The 17,713-nt window shown below is 50.7% G+C and overlaps 2 long non-coding RNA genes across 8 annotated transcripts in view; both read right to left on the bottom strand.

The window, feature by feature from the left end:
• The window catches only part of LOC104851816, a 22,964-nt gene extending 17,927 nt beyond the window's left edge, over nt 1–5,037 (bottom strand). For 3 of the 6 annotated variants that reach the window (XR_002024872.2, XR_002024870.2, XR_002024873.2), the window contains exons 1-3: nt 4,691–5,037; nt 3,994–4,139; nt 3,498–3,638 (exon numbers count right to left, since the gene is read on the bottom strand). This is a non-coding gene — a long non-coding RNA (uncharacterized LOC104851816). The remainder of the gene's footprint in view (nt 1–3,497; nt 3,639–3,993; nt 4,140–4,690) is intronic. The other 3 variants (XR_777306.2, XR_002024871.2, XR_002024874.2) reach the window with 3 other exon arrangements.
• A 6,682-nt stretch (nt 5,038–11,719) lies between these two features.
• LOC104851819 overlaps nt 11,720–17,713 on the bottom strand; it is a 10,216-nt gene continuing 4,222 nt past the window's right edge. For both annotated transcript variants that reach the window (XR_777308.2, XR_777309.1), the window contains exons 2-4: nt 16,714–16,846; nt 14,131–14,353; nt 11,720–12,274 (exon numbers count right to left, since the gene is read on the bottom strand). This is a non-coding gene — a long non-coding RNA (uncharacterized LOC104851819). The remainder of the gene's footprint in view (nt 12,275–14,130; nt 14,354–16,713; nt 16,847–17,713) is intronic.

The following is a 17,713-nucleotide window of genomic DNA, read 5'->3' as shown; positions in this document are numbered from 1 at the left end:
CCCGCTCCACCCCCCTACACACTTCTTTTTTTTTTTTTTTTTTTTTTTTTCCAGTGTCAAGCCAGCCCACTGTGTTCCTGAAACCAGGGAAATCCTATCCCAGTCTCTGAGGTCGCCCTGCCCTCTGGCCTCAGATGGGAGAGAGCACTCTCTGTGCCCCCAGATTGGAGGTGGGGTTAGTGGTGGGGATGTGGAGTGGATGGAGAAGGGAGCCACTTCCAGTCTCCTGGGCTGTCCTCTGACATTCGCTGTGGGTGAGCAGACAAAGGTCAGAAAACCAGCTTCCAGCCCCTCCTTCACAAGTCCCATCCAGCTGGTGGGGTCTCTGCTCCAGTACTGCTCAGGGCCTTGAGAAGCGTGGAGAGCGAGACAGCTTCACCTGCACATCAGCAGAGAAAGTGTTCTTTCCATATAGCATGGGCCCTGGTGCACAGCAAGCATTCTATAAATGTCATTTTTCACCAAGGAAATAGATGCTGGCCAGGGCTATCTTTACCGCTAACAGTTCCTGCCCTTGACTGCACGGGCTCGGCGTTTGCACACCTTCGGTCCGTTCACACGCAGGTGAATGTCTGATGGACCGGGAGAGGTGAAGTCGTCCGGTGAACCTTGTTCTACGTCGCCATGTGACTTCATCACACTCCCTACACATCCCAGCTCCCCTGAGGTCTTAGTCTTCAGACTTGGATTTGTCAAAGATCAGAGCTCACCTTCCTCTTCCGGTGCCATTCAGCTTCGCTCATTGCTATTTCCCCATCCTGAAACACACTGGTCCTTCCTCTCGGGGACACCAAGCCATCCTGGCTGCTCCTTCCTTTTTTGCTCATCCTGTCTCCTTTCTCTTCCCTCTTCTCCCCTTTCCTTCTCATTCTTAGCCCTTCCTCTCCTCTCCTCTCCTTATAACCCCTCCCTTCGTGACTTTGTCCATTCCCAAGGCATTAAATGCCATTTGTACACCGATCACTCACATTTTTATCTCCACTCAGATTCACAAAGCCAGCTGCTTCTTTGACACTTCTGTCCTCTTGGAAATACCAAACCTTGAACCTCTGGTTCCCACTGCTCCCTCACCACTTAAACCCGCCCTGACCCCATGGCCTTGTCCATCTCAGCCAGAAACCACCAACAAGCTCACAGCATCTTTCTTCCTCCTCTCTTGGCATTGCCCATCTTCTCCTGCAGTGCCTTCAGGGTATCTCTGGATGGGACGATGTCTCTCCACTTCGCTGTCGTTCTGCTGGATTATTGCAAGGTACCCCTCAGGGGCCTCCTTGTGCCTCACTCTGCCCCATGCAGCCCCCACCCAGCAGGACACAGAGTGAGCCCTCAAAACAATGCACATATCCTGCCCCCCTGTGGTTAACGCTCTTGGGGGCGTCCTGGCCATGCAATAAGACAATGCAAAAAAATCAAGATGGAAAAGAAGTGAAACTGTCACGATGGATTCTGGTGGTGAGAAACATCAGACTGCATTTCAGAGCGGTTTCTCTTCTGGCTGCCTTTCAAGCTGACCCACACCCTGGGCCTGCCCCACATATATAACTGATGGGGTCCATACATGTACTTGCAGCTTTAGGAGAAACCGTAAAAACTGTTCAAAGGGGCTGCACTGAATATGCATTTCCACCAGCAGTTGCTGTACTTCCGTTTTCCTTAATGGCAGTCGCTCTGCAGAAGGCAAAGTGGGATCTCACACAGAGTGGAAGACACAGGTCTCTGGTCACTAATGCTGTCAAACACCAGCTGGGCGTCCACTGGTCATGTGCGTCCTCTTTTGCGAACACCCTCTTCAATCACTTTACCCCTCCAAGTAACCGGCTTGTCTTTCCCTTGCAATTAATATTTTAAATTGACGAACCATAGCTATGTACATGCATGGGGTACAATGCAATATTTCAGTATATGAGCACAATGTGGAATGATCAAATCAAGTTAATTCACATGTCCACCACCTCATTTGTTTATTTTTTGTGGTGCACCATGGGAAACTTATTCCCAGTTATTTTCAAACATACAATGCGTTATTATTGACCAGAGTCACCTGCTGTGCAAAAGATCTCAAAAACTCATTCCTCAGAAAGGGTCAAGAAAAAAAAAAGAGAGAAAATAGAAGGAAAAAAATGGAAACAAAGCTTTTGTACGTGGGCAGGAGAGAGCTTGAGGGGAGGAAGGATGGGAACAGAGAGGCGGATGCCCTGTGTACAGGTGCGAATTCCCTACAGTGAGTGTTAGCATTCTCTATGCTGGGATTGTACCAATAAATGCTTTGCTATAAAAACTCACTCCTCCTGTGCACCTCAAACTTTGTACCCCTGGGCCAATAGTCCCCCACGCTTTTTCTTCTTGTGTCTTTTTGTTGATTTGCATGTGTTTATTATATATTCTCTATGTTAAGTGTTGAAAGCAAGATAAAGCTTAGAAAACATGAGAATATCTTTATGATATTTAAGTAGAGATTTATTTGACAGAATAAATGGGGTGCAACTGTTAAAAGACCAATAAATTAATTAAACTTTTCAAAAAATAATTTTAATTTATTTAATTTTAAAAATGAATTGTACTGGTACACTTTTGATATGCTTAATGATCCCATTCATCATAGGAAATTTGTACCCATATATAATATATCTTGATTTTTCTTTTGTTCCCCATTCCCCTTCCCTCCCTTGAACCCTTTTTCCTCTCATTTTGCTTTTTTTTTTTTTTTTGGTATTGGGGATCAAACTCAGGACCTTGCATTTATGAGGTAGGCACAGTGCCACTGAGCTAAATCCCTGGCCCCTTTGCTTGACTTTTAAGAGACTCAAAAGGCAAGTCATAGAGTAGGAGAAGAATGAACACACATACACACACACACACACACACACACACACACACACAGTGGGTTTAATAAACATAGCCAATAAGCTGATACACGTGGCCTGTGAACATATACATACATATGCGTGATGAAAATGCTTATATCTATGCATTTAAAAATGCAATTAACAAAATATTCTTAGAAACATTATTCCTTTATGTGTTTGGTTTGTTGTTATTGTTGTTATTTCAGACTGGGTTTCACTACACAGCCCAGGCTGCCCTCAAACTCATGATGCTCCTGCCTCCACCTCCCGAGTGCTGGGATTACAGGCATAAATATCATGCCGAGAAGGATTATTTTTAACAACCACAAACTGTACCTGTCCAGTGTCCAGCAGCACACATCAAGGTGTAATTATACAATGGGATACATTTTCACAATGGCAGGGGGATATAACTGTTACATGTAGGGCCATAAATGAAACTCATAAGCCTAATCAAGAGAAAATAGGCACAAAGGAATACATATTGTTTAATTTATATAAAGTTCCCAAACAGGCAAAACTAACTTTTCCTTTTATAAAAGCTTATCGCTGAGCTGTACCAGTGCCCCTTGATTTATGATGGACTTACAGCTCATGAAACCCACCGTAGGTTAAAACTGTCATGAGTTGAAATGCATTTAATGTACCTACCTACTTCACTCCCCAGCTTAGCAGTGGAGAGTTGGTTGTTTCCCCTCGTGATTCTTGCAGGGCTGCCTGGGAGCTGCACTTGCTGCTGCCTCTGCCTGGCATCCGAGGGAGGATCAGTTGGTCCACATATGGATCACTAATCTAGGAAAAGGCCAGCATTCAATAGCATGGTTTCCACTGAATGCAAATTTCTTTCACACTATTGGAAAGTTGAAATTCATTAAGTGGAGCCATCATAAGTGGGGGAATCATCTGCACACTTAATATATCTGTGTACTTTATAATGTGTGCTAAGCTTTGACTAACATTTAGAGGGAAAAAACTGGATCCAGGGCTTCCCATCATGGAATGAGTCCAAGCCCTGATGGAGGATGTCAGCGCCTGGCCAGCCCAGGTTCCTGACCTCATCTGCTGCCTGTGCCCCTCAGCTGCTCCCCTGTAGCTATCGTGGCCTGGCTGAGCTCCCAGCTCTTTCCCCAAGACATAGTACACAAACCTGCCGTGGATATAGAGCTTGGCCGTGTGTGGGTTTTGCCAATGGAGTGCTCCATCCAGACTGGGCTCCAAAGAGGCTCCACTCTCTGCCTGTCCTGCCACACTCCTGCCACCAACTTGAGAACACACCCTCCTATCGCGCAGATCCTAAGGGTGAGGTACAGACATGCAGCCTGAAGCCAGCCCAGCCAGGCCCACCTTGCATCAGCTACCTGCTGGCTGACCTGCACAGGCATCATCAACACAGAATAGGTGTCCTAAGCCATTGTTTGGGGGGCATTTGTTATGCAGCACTGACGTGACACTAGCTATTACACCACCTTGGCGTCTTTACATTTGTTGTTCCCACTGCCAGAAAAGCTTGTCTCCCAGATGCTCATGATTCACATCCTCATTCAAGACTTTGTTCAAATGCCCCCTCTCCAGAGAGCCCTTCCCAACCACTTTAACACATCACCCTCTTTTTCCTCCATTCTCTTGCCCTGCTTAGTGTTTCTCCATTTTACTTAGTGCAATATGACATTTTATTAACAACTCACTTGCCCAGTCAGGCCACTTCCCTAAGGCAATGTAAGCTCCACAGGCACAAAAATCTACGGATTGAACAGACCCGCCTGGGTCCTCTCCGTCCTCCCCACAACACTCTTTCTAGCACATGGAGAAACCATCTCAAAAGCCAGGTCCTTTCTCCTGCTTACCTTGGACAGATTGGCATGGACACACAAAGTAATCGGCCATTGGGCTGTTAACAGGGAAAATCTGAAACAAAGAAGCTGTAAAATCTACAAGCAGTCACCCTAGCCCCTGGAAAAGCCCTGCCATCCTATCAATGATGGCGTGTGAGCTGCTTTGGGCCATGAAGCTCACATTCTCTGTCCTCTGTATGCCCTTCCTGGAGCTCTCTCTGAGATCTTGCAATGAGAATAGCCCCAGGCAGGAAACAGCCGCCAAATCCAGGCAGCACCGTGAGCTTCTCAGCACCACCCACACCCAGGCTGTGCCAGTCTGGCCACAGCCCACAGAGAGCAATGGGCTCCACCTAAGTGACCACTCTGTGCCCAGCCCTTGTGGGCTTTATGACATCAGCTTTCCAAGAGCCCTGGTAAACATCCCCCCCGTCATTATGTACCTAGGATACTGCAACCAGCCTGGTGAAGATGCCTTCCCAAGGACTCGTCCAGAGCTAGGATCATACTCTGTCCATCTGGCCTGGAGGCCACCATCCCACTGTCCCCCTGACTAGGGTATGGGGTGGGGACCTCATTGAGCTGGAGAGCCTTGGGGTGGCTTAGACCTCTCACACTCCTGGGTCTGGAGTTTGATTTTGTGAAAGCTTCTCATTAAGCCTGACCTGCAAGCTGTGAGTTATTTTCTAGGTCTTAGGTGGATAAACAAGATCATTCTTTGTGGCTTCAGACCTCAGCTTCTTGAAATGCTCAAAGAAGAGAGGGGGAACCACACTTCTGTACACCTATAATTATAGGTGTAAACACAGTTATTAAGATATATGAGTTTTACTTTTTTTTTTTCCAGTACTAGGAATCGAACTCAGGACCTTGCACTTGCCAGGCAGGCACGGCGCCACTGAGCTACATCCCTGGAAAGATGTATAAGTTTTTAAAAAGGAAGGAGAAAGTGGCCATAGGACTACCTAGAGGGAAATGACACAGAAGGAAGAGAGTAAAAATCACCTTGGCTTCAACGAGAAAAGGCAGAACAGTCTGCAGAGTTATGTACACAGGAGCTTTGGCAAGAGGACAAGGAAGGTGCAGTAAGTTCCTATCCAACACATTTCCAAACAGCAGAGCAAAGGTCTCTGGCTGTGTGCCCAGCACACTCGGCCTCGAGGGCCGTGTGGACAGCATTGAGGGGCAGGACAGGGCCAACCTGGGGCACAAGCAGTTCAGGCCTGTGCTCACTGCCTAGGACACGAGAGCGGCAACAGGGACTGGGCCAGAATGAAAGGAATGCAGGTGACAGCCCCGTGGCTCTGCAAGTCCTCCCGGCAGGCGAGCGGCTCTGTGCAGCAGCTAAACGTGCTGTGTGTCGTGCATCGGGGTGACAGGTAGACCCAGCGGCCATCCTAGCTCTGCCCTTAGCTAGCTGTGAGCTCATGGCTTCCTCACCCTGGGAGGGGCGGGGAGGGAGGCCCCTGCAGGACTCTGCAAGGGGAATGAGATCATGGAGGTACAATGGGGTCCTGGAGTCCCGCAGGTGGGGCAGGTGGAGCTGGCTCTGGCGCCACGGACCTTTTACAGCTGGAGAGAGGCCTTCCTTAGGTCAGGTTGTAGTAAAGGTGATCTGCATCTGTGGAGATTGTGCAGGTGGAGGAGGAAGAAGCTGGTGTGGGTGCTTCCTGTTCTGTAATAAACCGGCCTGGTGCCGCTCCACTGGGCCGGCTGATTTGCCCTGTTACCCATCCTCTGTCCCCAGGGACGGACAGCACAGCAAGGCAGGCAATGAGGACGTGAGCCCAGGCTGTCCCACAAACCTGCCCAGGGCCCACGCACGACAGCACTCAGAAGGCTTGGTGGGATGGACGTGTGGGTACCCAGAGCTGAGCCGGCGTGGTGGGGCAGCACTTCTTTCTGTCCAGTCAGAGACAACACAATAGGCAGACGTGCGATCAAGGCCTAGCGCCAAGGATGCCTCCTCCCAGAAGCCCCTCCCGATTAGAACGATTCCCCGCAGCACGCGTGGGTCTAATACTCTGCTCCACCGCAGTGCCCTGTCCCAGAAGACAGGCCCTATCGGTGACCTCAGTGACTTGCCCAGGGGAGAGGGCAGGAGCCCCCAGAGGGCTGGAGAGAGAAGCAGTCACTATCACTCTTGTCATTCACTTGTCTGTCCATCCAGCAGCTGAGCTGAGCTGCCGCAGGGAGAGGAGGAGGTGGTACTGGCGTTGCAGAGAGACAGGGGTGGATTACAGGGTTACTTTAGGTTGAACCAACAGGGGGCCCTAGCGGGTACAGGTGGAATACTAGACAAATGAAGGTAACGAGGATGGACCCCCAGGTCACGGACCAGAGTAACAGCACTGCCAGAGAACCCAAAGGCTAAGACCCAGAGGATGCCGAGGGAGCTGGGGTGGGAGCAGATGAGGAGGTCCGTTTGAGCATGAGCGCGCTCCTCACATCAAACAGGTACTTGGGTCTCAGAGACGTCTGGTGGGAGTGGCCGTGAATGAACCGAGTCCCCAAGCTAGGCTGAGACCACCGAGGAAGAGGACATATGTCACAGATTCAAGAGGACAGGGAGCTGATCCCTGCGTGTCGGCATTGGGCTGGGTGTGGACAGTGCTCAGCTTTGCCTGACAGTGGCAGGAGGGGACAGGTTTGCTGGTGACCCTGCTCTGCCCTCCAGGAACTGCTAGGAGAGGGGAGCTTGCTGTTGGCACTCAAGCCATATGTGGAAACCAAACCAGCAAGCCTGGGGTTGGACGTCAGCCCCTGCCACCCCAGGCCATGCCTCTTGCCTGCTGCATGAGTACATCTGGGCCTCAGTTTCCTCCTCCATGAAATGGAGGCAATAATACATCTTGGCAAAGTGAGTACTGGAGCAGAGATGCCTGGGGTATGAAGGAGGCCCCTGGTGCCTGGCGCTGGTCAGCACTGCTCATGCGCCCCGGCCCTCAGGCTCTGGAGTCTTAGTGGGCTTTCCAGAAGCCCTGGCCCCCAGGAGTGGCTGGCGACTCCCCTTTCCTGGGGCCCAGCCTCCTTCTGGTGGAGGACATGTGGCAAGGTCAAGGCCATGCTGTCCCTTGGAGTAATTGAAGAAGACAACAGTATTTTGAGTCCCACAGAGACCAGTAGAGATCAAAGCAGCTGTGACGAGCAGGAATTCCCCTGCAAATGCCACCAATTACTGAAAATTGGCTGCAGTTATGGCTATTACCATTAAGGGCTGCCTGGCTCCCCCACACTGCCGAGGGCACGTTTCTCACAGTGGTGGGGTGGTGGGAGGTCGCAGAGGATTCTGAGGCTGTCCACCCACCTTGACCAGGACTCCACTACATGACCAGAGGGTCTTGAATGGTCTCCGGGCAAACAGCAAGTGGATGTCTTTGGGAAATATGCAGAAGAGACAAGCAGGGGACACCACCGGGGCTCATGGCTCTGTCACACTGGCTGCAGCTGCACCTGGGCTGAGGTGGAGTGGCACTCTGTCCCCCGTGGTGTGCCCCAAAGGCTCTCACTAAGGAGCCTTTGAACCCGAAGCTGAGGTAGGACTCCTGGGAGCTAAGGCATCCGCAGGTGTCTGCAGCCTGCTCCCTGCCTCCTCCCAGCAGTGACTTTGAAGAGAAGGTGCCCAGGAAGATGGAAAGCCAGCAAATGACCCCCAGAGCAACTCAGAGCCCCCAAGCCCAGGCCTGCTCTTTGTTTCCCATGCTGTCTAAGTCCTTTTGGGAAGTTTGGGGGATTTGCTTCCCTGCAGTGTGTCCTGGCTTTATCAATAAAGCACCATTGTGCAGCAAATGAGCACACTTTCTGAAGGCCTCCAGTTTGGCTTTAAAAATATATGATGAATAGAGAGGGCTTGAATAGCAAAAAAGGTTGCTGACAGGAACAATCCAGATATTCCATTAATTATGCCCAGAGAGGGCGTGTGGCTGTGCGTGGTCTTCTGGCTTCTGTGTGGCCTCCCTGCTGAGTGACCAAGGTTGGATCTGGTATGGGGGCGTCCACGTGCTTTACGAGGTGCCTGTGTTCCCATCACCATGCCCTTGCTGATAATGTCACAGACTGAAAGGCTCTCCCTGAGACATCATGTGGCACAGTAGGAATAGTGCTGGCCTGGGAGCCTGGGAACAGGTCCTTAGTTCTGTGTTCCTGGATAGGCACTCCCTGTGTCAGCCAGGGTTGGGGTAGTGCAAGCAACAGAAATCAGTGGGACTCAGGAGTGAAAGGAAGAGAAGGAGCTGTCTCTGAAGGCAGGATAAGGCTGCTACACAGTGGAGGAGTCTAACAACAGACACCACAGGAGAGTCTCCTCAGCTCCCTGCTCCACCCTCATCTTTCTTGGGGCAAATTAGCCTCTGCCATTTTTACTGCTTCCATTCCTCTGCTTGAGATGGAAACTCAGATTCAGAGAGTACCTTCGATAGGCGTCGCTGTTCCAGTTTGCTCCTTGGCTGAAGGAGGTGGCACCTAGACTGAGTTTCACGAGCTGGCCCATCACAGGGAAGAGGCAGTTCCCCCAAAGAACTTGGGGTACTCTCATCAGGAATGTGAACAGAAGTTGGGTGAGAGAAACCTATGCTTCCCTTCTGGAGGCTTGGTCTCCCCTCTGTAAGGTGGATACAGTGGAATCCATCTCAGGGGGATGTGTGGGACCGCAGATCAGCTATGCACCTGTGAGTGACAGCAGGCAATGGGACACCCCAGGCTGACAGCCCTGCAGTTGGAACCAGGTAAGAACCAATGTTTGTGGTTACTTGTCTGAGCCCAAAGGTGCTTCCTTCCTAGGAAAGGAGAGGGACGTTCAGACATTGCTTCCCACCTGATCTTCATAACCAGTCTATTGCCCACACAGGAAGCCACCTCAGAGAAGCTCGAATGTCACATGGCCATGGACAGTGGCATCCACCTCAGATATGGGTGGTCCTGAAGTTACAGCAGCAGTCACACTTCAGGGGCTGAGGCATATTCCCTGGGAGCAGCTCAGGGAGCTGCAGAGGGCAGCACATCCCTCAAGTGGCCCCCTGTGGAATTCCTCAGCATGATCTCTGCCCCTGGCCTTCACACATGGTTCTGCTTTTCCCCTGAAAAAGCATTATCTGCATTCACTTGAAGTCGTCTGAGAGTGAACAAGGGACCAGATGCTGGGACGTGCCCCCCTCACTCTCCTAGAGAGGAATAAGGATTCAATTTTTGCTTTTCTTAAAAACTAATGGTTCTGAGGGCTGGAGGATGTGTAAAATTCAAGGGAAATCACAGGTAACACGCACAGAACTCTTGGTTCCCAGATACTTGTCAGCTGACCTCAGGAAACCAGCCCTGCTCACAGGTTCCTACCTGCCGGAAACCCTTCGTAGCCAGGGACATTGTGGAGGAGAATTAGCAAGCCCCCTGTCTCGTCACCTGGGACCTGTCACTGTGTTTAGCAGCATTTAAGAAACAATCCCCCATCACTGCCAGTTAAGAGGAACATCAATTTTAATAGAGAGGTATTGTCAAAGTTCAGCCCCATGGCCTCACTGGAAAAGATCACCCTTCTCAGAGCACATGCATTCCTTTCCCCCCAAATCAGGCAGGAGGGCGCGGAAGGGAGCAGCTGTTTTCACCACTGAGTGGTGACCTGCTCACTCACAGGCCTGAGCAAGGGGCTATAGATTGTTCTGGGACTGACACTCTATAATCAAAAGAACTCCGAGCAAGGTGGAAACCTCGCACCCAACCTCAAATTTCCCTCCTGCCACGTGCTCCCCTGGGCTATTTTGTGACTGTGCATTTTTAGCAGCTGTGCACACTTGGTGCATGCAAATTGCAAGCTGTGAAAGCAAAGAGAACAGGGCACGTGATGGGAAAGCATCTTTACCAAGCCGATCTTTACCAAGATGCGCTGATGCCGTGGGGAGGAAGACACTGGCTCACGCAGCCCCCAGGCCTGGGCTGGATTTGTCTCCTCTGCCTCCTGCATGTGGCAGCTGGCATTCGGCTGCGGGGGGCACCTCCAGGTAGCCTCCATCAGGTTCTACCGGACTCTTCACATCATGGTCTCAGAGCCCCACGTGCCACAAAAGCAGATAGAAGCCCACGTACACAAGGCCTTCCACACCTGTGCATGCGTGACCTTTGCTAATGTCCATTGGCCAAAGCCAGTCCCATGGTGGACTCAGAGTGAAGGAATGAGCGCTAACTACAGGTGACAGCCACGCCCAGCGCCCCTGTCTCCGGCCACTCTCCCCCAGAACAGCTTCTGGGTTGACGGCCCCTGCGCTCCTGACTTCTCTCCGCAGCACTGAACACACCTGGGCTGATCTGCATAATGAATGTCCCTGTGTTCGTTGTCTTTCTCTGCACTGCCCCAGCCCACTGCACAGTGGCTGGCACAAAGCAGCTGCTCAGAACCCTGGTGAGGGAAGTGGGGAGAAGAAGGAAGCAAGGAGCAGAGAGAGAGGGAGGGAGGGAAGAAGACCTGGGAAACACGAAGGAACTTCTCCAGCAGACAAACCTCTGTGCAGAGCATCTGGGCAAACCCACTCCCCTCATTTTAGCTTCTGCCTCGGGCTCCTCCCACTCCCCCTGCCACCCTCCCACCACCCCTCTTTGCTCACCCAGTCCTAGGTTCCCTCATCTGCCTCTCAAGGCACCCTCAGTTCAAGCACCTCCCTGCCCCTTCCTCCTCAGTGTCACATGACTCACGGAGACCACCCCGTCACAAGCACGTTCCCCATTATCCCAGCCAAGCACCCCACCTGCCCTGTGGGGAATCCAGGACAGGTGTATGGAAACTTCCATTGGAGAGGTGAGATGTGGATCCATGTTGGACCTGGGCACTGGCAGAGGGAGGGCAGCTGGCAAGACAAAGGAAGAGCCTGTCTTCTCCTGGCTTCCATAGAAACTGAGCCCCAGCGAGTGGCCATGTCTTGTTTAGGGGAAGATGAGCTCCATTCTCAAAGGAGAAGGGGCTCCTAAAGTCACAACAAGTCAGGTAGAGCCAGTGTCCCTGAGGTCGTGCCCTGCCCTCCTACTGCCTTCGCAGCCCACCTCCTCTTATAGATGCCTTCCTGGGCTTATGATCAACATGGGGAATAAGACTCACTGGACAGTGAGAGGGCAAGGGCCAAATTCAGGCCTGGGAAGAAGAGGGCTGGCAGGAGCGGCAGGGCTCGGGCCCAACCCAGAAGGAGCTTTCTTTCGTCTTTAGAACCTCACTTCTGTTTGCCTTCAAATAGGATCCTAGGAGTTTCACGAACCCACCCTAACCAGTAGAACGATACTGCAGGCTCGCCGACTCCCATTGGGGGAAAAAGAATTTTCAGGATGCAAAAGAGTAATTTATTTGAGAGAAATGTAAGGGACACCTTTGAAGAAACAGAGCACGGGCCCTCCGGAGAGAGGCACCTTATGATCTGAAGCTGCTTTACTTATGGGTTCCTGGGGAGTCTTCAGGATGCTGATCCAGGCTGTGGGTTCCTGCTGTCGGTCACGGTGCCCATCAGTGTCAGCATGCAAAACATTTCCATGTCTGCTGAAGTCCACGTCTGCTGCCCACTGATACTGTGGCTTCCTTGGGGGTGGAAAGCACCGGTCCAGTGCCCAATTTATAAACCTAAGACCCTTAGAAATATTTTGTTGTTTAGTTTCCTGGAGGGAAGAAAGGCTTAAGAAACTTTCATGTCCTGAAGCTGCAGTTTTTCTTAAAAGCTCAATTTAAAAATTCTGATTATCCTGATCCCTTCTCGTTGTCTTTATAATTTCTGTCCCACCTTCCTTGACCCTGCCAGATGAGGACAGGCGTGCGGAGTAGCTGTGACCCGCACCTAGGAAGTGACATCGTCAGGAATTGCGCTCCATAGAAGAGCTGGCTCAGAAACAGCTCTGCCAATTTGGCTCCAGAGGGTCTGGCAGGGAGGCTGCATGCACATTTCCTTTGTTACACTAAGCAGCACTCACATAATGCGGTTGGCCCCCAAGACCGTGCAGGAGAGCCAGGCTGTACATTCCTGAGGGCCCAGGGGCCACGCACCTCAGGAGGAATGACCAGGACTCAGCCGCCCTGGCTGTCTGCTGTCCTGGAGACACAGAGTGCACAAGCACACCTGGGAACCCTGAGCTCACTCAGACCCTGCTCTGAGTGACACTTGCACTCAGGGTTTGTCAGATGCCCAAGCACAGCGAGTGGCCCCTGCTGTGTGCTGTGTGCTGGGCATGGGTCTCCAAGTCCTGCTTCACAAGGGCAGGAGTTGAGGCTCCTTTGGGGCAAGCTGCTTCCTCAACGACTCAGGATTTGAACCCGTGCTGGCACGGTGCTCCAAACACTGGGCAGCCTCCTTCCTGCAGCCCAGGTGCTGGGGGCCATGGGAAAAAGGCTCTGTGCAGCTGAGTTCAGACGCAGTTGCCAGTGTCCCTCCCTGCTCTTGCCCCCCATGCTGCCCTGGGACCAGGCCCTCCAGTGTTTACTACCCTTGGTGCTGGGCAGTCTGTGCCCACATTTCTGCTCACCTGCCTCACCCTCCCTGCCCTTCCTCTGCAACAGGTAGGCACCTTCCCAGGCTCAGCTCAGGCAAAGCAAGCAGACTGGGGGGACCCCAGCCTGGGGCACCTTCCTTTTGCTCCTGATTGGCCCAGAACCCTTGCTCTGGTGTCTCTGGTCTTGCTCCGATGGCGCCCTTCCAGGGTGTTTCTAATTGGTCCCACTTAGTGACTTGGGTCTGTTTACGGGACCAAAGGCTGCTGCCATGGAGTGGAAAGATCAGACCTGGCTTCTGTGCAGCATGTGTCACAAGTGCCTTCGTGGCTGAACTACAACCCGTGACCTCGGGAAGCTACTGGAACTTCTCTCTCCTTAGTTTCCTCACCAATAAAACTCAGGTTGATAACAGTACTTCAGAGGGTTGTTGGATTAAGTGAGGTAATAAATTCAAAGCATGGACATGGTCCTGGGGAAACGGCGAGTTCTCTGTGTCAACCACACAGGAAGATGAGAGATGCACAATTTAGTTAAAACTGTGCTGCTACAGCGACTATCAGCTCAGGACCGACCGGCCCAGGGATCTTATTTGCATCAAGCACTGACTTTAAAGCAATCCATCTCTGGATTATCAGCAGCAAAGTTTGCTTTTGATTTCAAAAGGTGGAAAAATATGTATTTCAGGTAGTTTCTTTCTGCATAGTATCTTCTCCCCAACGTCTTTATATTGCCAATACCTCGCTCTTAATGGGGCAAAAAGTTTACCATTTGCTTCCCTGGAAAAGGGATGCTTCTTCAATAGAGTTCCAATGTTGACCAAAAATATTAGCTGTGCTCTCTCCAGGGAGGCAGGCTTTGACTGTTCAAACCCAGGGGAAATGAAGGGTTTTATATGTGGAAATTAGGGCATCCGGTGCCGTCTACTTAGGAAAGCAGAATCTTTAAACCACCCACCAACACCTCCACACTATAAAAATGAATAAAATCTCTGAGAACACATTACCTTTTACATTACAGGTACTTGCCCAAGTTCAGGAGCAGCTTTTCTTCGAAATGTGGTTCATTTTGTTCTGTCGAAATGCTGTGGCCTTGGCCAAAACCTGGGTTCTCCATATGCTGGCAACAGGGGCCTCCACTCCTGTCCACCGCACCCTACGCCACAGCTCCATCCTCGCGCTGGCTCGGCTGTGTCTCAGCATTCTTCTGCTTCATTGGCCCACAGGGTCCTGCGGGAAGGTGGCACAGGGAATACAAAGTTTAACAGGAAGAAATCAGCAGTCGGGCTGAGCCCTGACCTCCAGCACAGCAGAGGCTCTGCCCCTCTTTAGGAGCCCAGGGCTCACTCAGGATGATCAGGAGTCAGTCATCAGGAAAGCGTAAATGGACTTCATTTATTCAGGCTCGCCATGGCCACTGGTCAAGGTGAATCCAACAGTTCTGCTTTCAAGGCAACTCTGGGAGGGTACAGCAAAGTGGGCGCTCTGGCTCGGATCTCAGGTGTCCCCCAAATACCCACAGGCCAACCAATCACTGACTCAGCTCAAAAACCATGATGGCACAGGCCTGTGATCTCAGAACTTGGGAGGCTGAGGCAGGAGGAGCATGATGAGTTTCAGGCCAGCGTGGGTTACACATAATGAGTTTGAGGCTGGACTGAACTGCACAGAGAGACCCTGTCTCAAAAAAGCCAATACTAATAAAGCCATGAGCCAAAATAAGCTTTTCCTCACTAAGCTGAGTATCTCAGGTACTTGTAACAGAAAGCTGCGGGGCAGTGGGTGGGGCAGGAAAGTGTGTACTGCAAGCAGGCAGAATCCTTAGCCTGCCCAGCTCCTGCACTTCCAGGCTAACAGGTACAGGTCCTATGGTCCCACTCTCCTGTCATTGAGTCCTACACAGCTCCCTGCAGCCAGCCTCACATTGCCCACACCTTTCTAAACCAGGACTAAAGGGCAATGGGAGAACCCAGTTCAAATTCTCTTGGGACCCAGGCCACACTGAGCACAAGTAGGTCATGGATGGATAGTCAACTGATGTTTGTTGAATGAATAAACAAGGACTCACTATGTCATAGTGCAGTCTGGTGAGATCATAATGCAGAGTGCTCTACTCAGATGTTCTTGAAGAATGATTATTGGTCAGTCTAGCTAGGATCCAATATAACTTCTCATTCTGTAGTTCAGGCTAGCTTTGAACTTACTGTGTAGCCCAGGCTGGCCTTGAACTCACCACAATCCTCCTACCTCAGCCTCCTAAGTGGTAGGATATCAGGTATGCATACCACACTGGCCCCATTATAACTACTTAATTGCACATCCTTTGAAATTCCTAAAGATGTCTATATGCTGACAAAAGTTATTTTTAATGAAATAATACTTGAATGACATCATCTACATGTGCTTAATACTTATGATTGATTCCACACAGCTAAGCACCAGTTTGGGCATGGTGTTGGTAGTGAGAACTTCGGGGCAAAGTTGGGTGGCCCGCTCTCCCACCTTGAGTGGCTGACAGCAGATCCGAACCCTGCCTGCCTGGCCTCAGGGTTATGGCTGCATGGAGAGGCAACGCCACTGTCTCAGGCCGTCACACTTCGGTCCAGAAAGTGGCTGGGAGGGGACCCTGGGGTTCACTTCTGTCATGCCTATTAGTTCCCACAGTGGTCCAGGAGGCAGAGGTGGAATCCTCTGTCTGGGCTTACTGCCCAAACACAGTCCTATACACAGAGGTAGAAGATCCCTGGGGCCAGGAGTTTTCAAAGCAGTTCCATCCCGTTTCTGACTGCAAGACCGTTCCCTCAGCTGAAATCAGATTTAAACACGGTTAAGCGTTCTAGACAAAGAATCCAGCAACCCTATTAAGCAGGGTGCCTGGAAACCCATGAGAAGCCAAGGCTTCGGGCAGAGTACTTTTCCTTCCTCAAAAAAATGTAAAAGAAAAATAGCACCGTTAGTCCACACAGAGGCCAAATTCCTGAGTCCTTCTGGAGTCACACACCCCTCTCTGCAGGCCGTGCATATTAGGAAGGCGACACAAGGGACTTGGCATTTGCCTCCCACTGCAAACTTGTCTTGACCACTTCTCAGAGGTTGACTTAGCCCGAGCACAGGAGGTCAACTGTGCTAATTTGGCCCCCACTTCCTAAGTTCAGGCCTAGAATTAGAATCATTCGATCATGGATTTGTTCCTCACTGAGGTGTCTCTGTGCCAGGCTGCTCCGAGCACACAGATGGAGGAGTGCAGAAGACACAGCCTGGTTTTCACCACCTTCACAGTTTATGGGGAAATGCTCACACACACAGGGTGAGGTGTGGACACAGCGCCACCGAGTGAGATTTAGCTAACACCTTGGAAGTGGTTCTGGGAGGCATTCGGCTGGTCCAGGGGTGTCCAAGAAGTTCTCCCGAGATGGTTGTGATAGAGAAGGAATAAACTAGGCAAAGGTGAGAGCAGGAAGCAGGACAAAGCAACAATGGTAACGCGTCAGGCAAAAACCTGGAGGTGATCTGGTGCATTAGTCTATTTTCTATTACTATAAGCAAGCATCAGAAACCAGGTAACTTGAAAAGAGGCTTATTTTGCTCACAGTTTTTGAGGCTTAATGTCCAAAAAGCATGGCACCCGCTCTGGCAAAGGCCCCCTGACCATATAACGTCACAGTGGCTGGCATCCTCCTCAGGGACATGTGTGATGAGACACATCACCTGTGAGCCAGGAAGCTGGAAAACAGAAGCAGTAGTGTTTGGTCTTAATCCACCAACACACTCTTCCAGTGATAACCAGGGTCCTAGGATAACTACCTTACACCTCACGGGCCCCTCTAAAAACCACCTAAAATTCTTTCCAGACAGCACCGGGCACACAGTTGGGGCTCAGTCAGTGGCAATGGCCATCCTTCCTGCCCTGGAGCTGCGACCGCCTGGGTGATGTGGCCTCCACCAGGAGGCATGGCTGTCTTCATAATTTCACGCAGCGTGGCCTGTCCAGTGGCTCAAGCCCACAGCACAAGGTCTCAGCCAGGCTCTGCCCGCTGCCCACCTCCTGATGGAAAGGAAGCTAACTCCTCTCTCAGCTTCATGAAGAGAATGATTTTCTGTGCAACTGTGGCCCACAGCAATTATGGAAAATAGACTGGAGTCTAAACAGGGGGATGCCACTATCACAAATTGACAGATCAACTAGGAAGAAAATCAACAATGAAATAATAGAACTGAACCAAGCTTTGGAACACATGGATTTAATAGATGTTTATAGAGTATTCCACCCCCAAAAATCAGAATATACATTCTTTTCGGCTGCACATGGATCATTCTCCAAAATAGACCACATACTGTCTCACAGAACAGGTCTAAATAAATGCAAAAAAATTGAAGTCATCCCCTGTATATTATCAGATCATAGTGCAATCAAACTGGAGATCAATAGCACAAGAAACTATAGAAACTTCACAAGCACATGGAAACTGAACAACACTCTCCTAAACAATCAATGGATTACAGAGGAAATTAAAGAAGAAATTAGACAGTTTTTACAAATAAATGAGAATGCCAATACAACATACAGGAATCTTTGGGACACAATGAAAG

The sequence above is a fragment of the Fukomys damarensis genome, unplaced genomic scaffold, assembly GCF_012274545.1.
Source record: "Fukomys damarensis isolate Sample0158 unplaced genomic scaffold, DMR_v1.0_HiC HiC_scaffold_21, whole genome shotgun sequence".
Taxonomy (NCBI): Eukaryota; Metazoa; Chordata; class Mammalia; order Rodentia; family Bathyergidae; genus Fukomys; species Fukomys damarensis.
The sequence above is the reverse complement of the archived record's forward strand: the minus strand, read 5'-3'. Positions and strand labels throughout refer to the sequence as shown.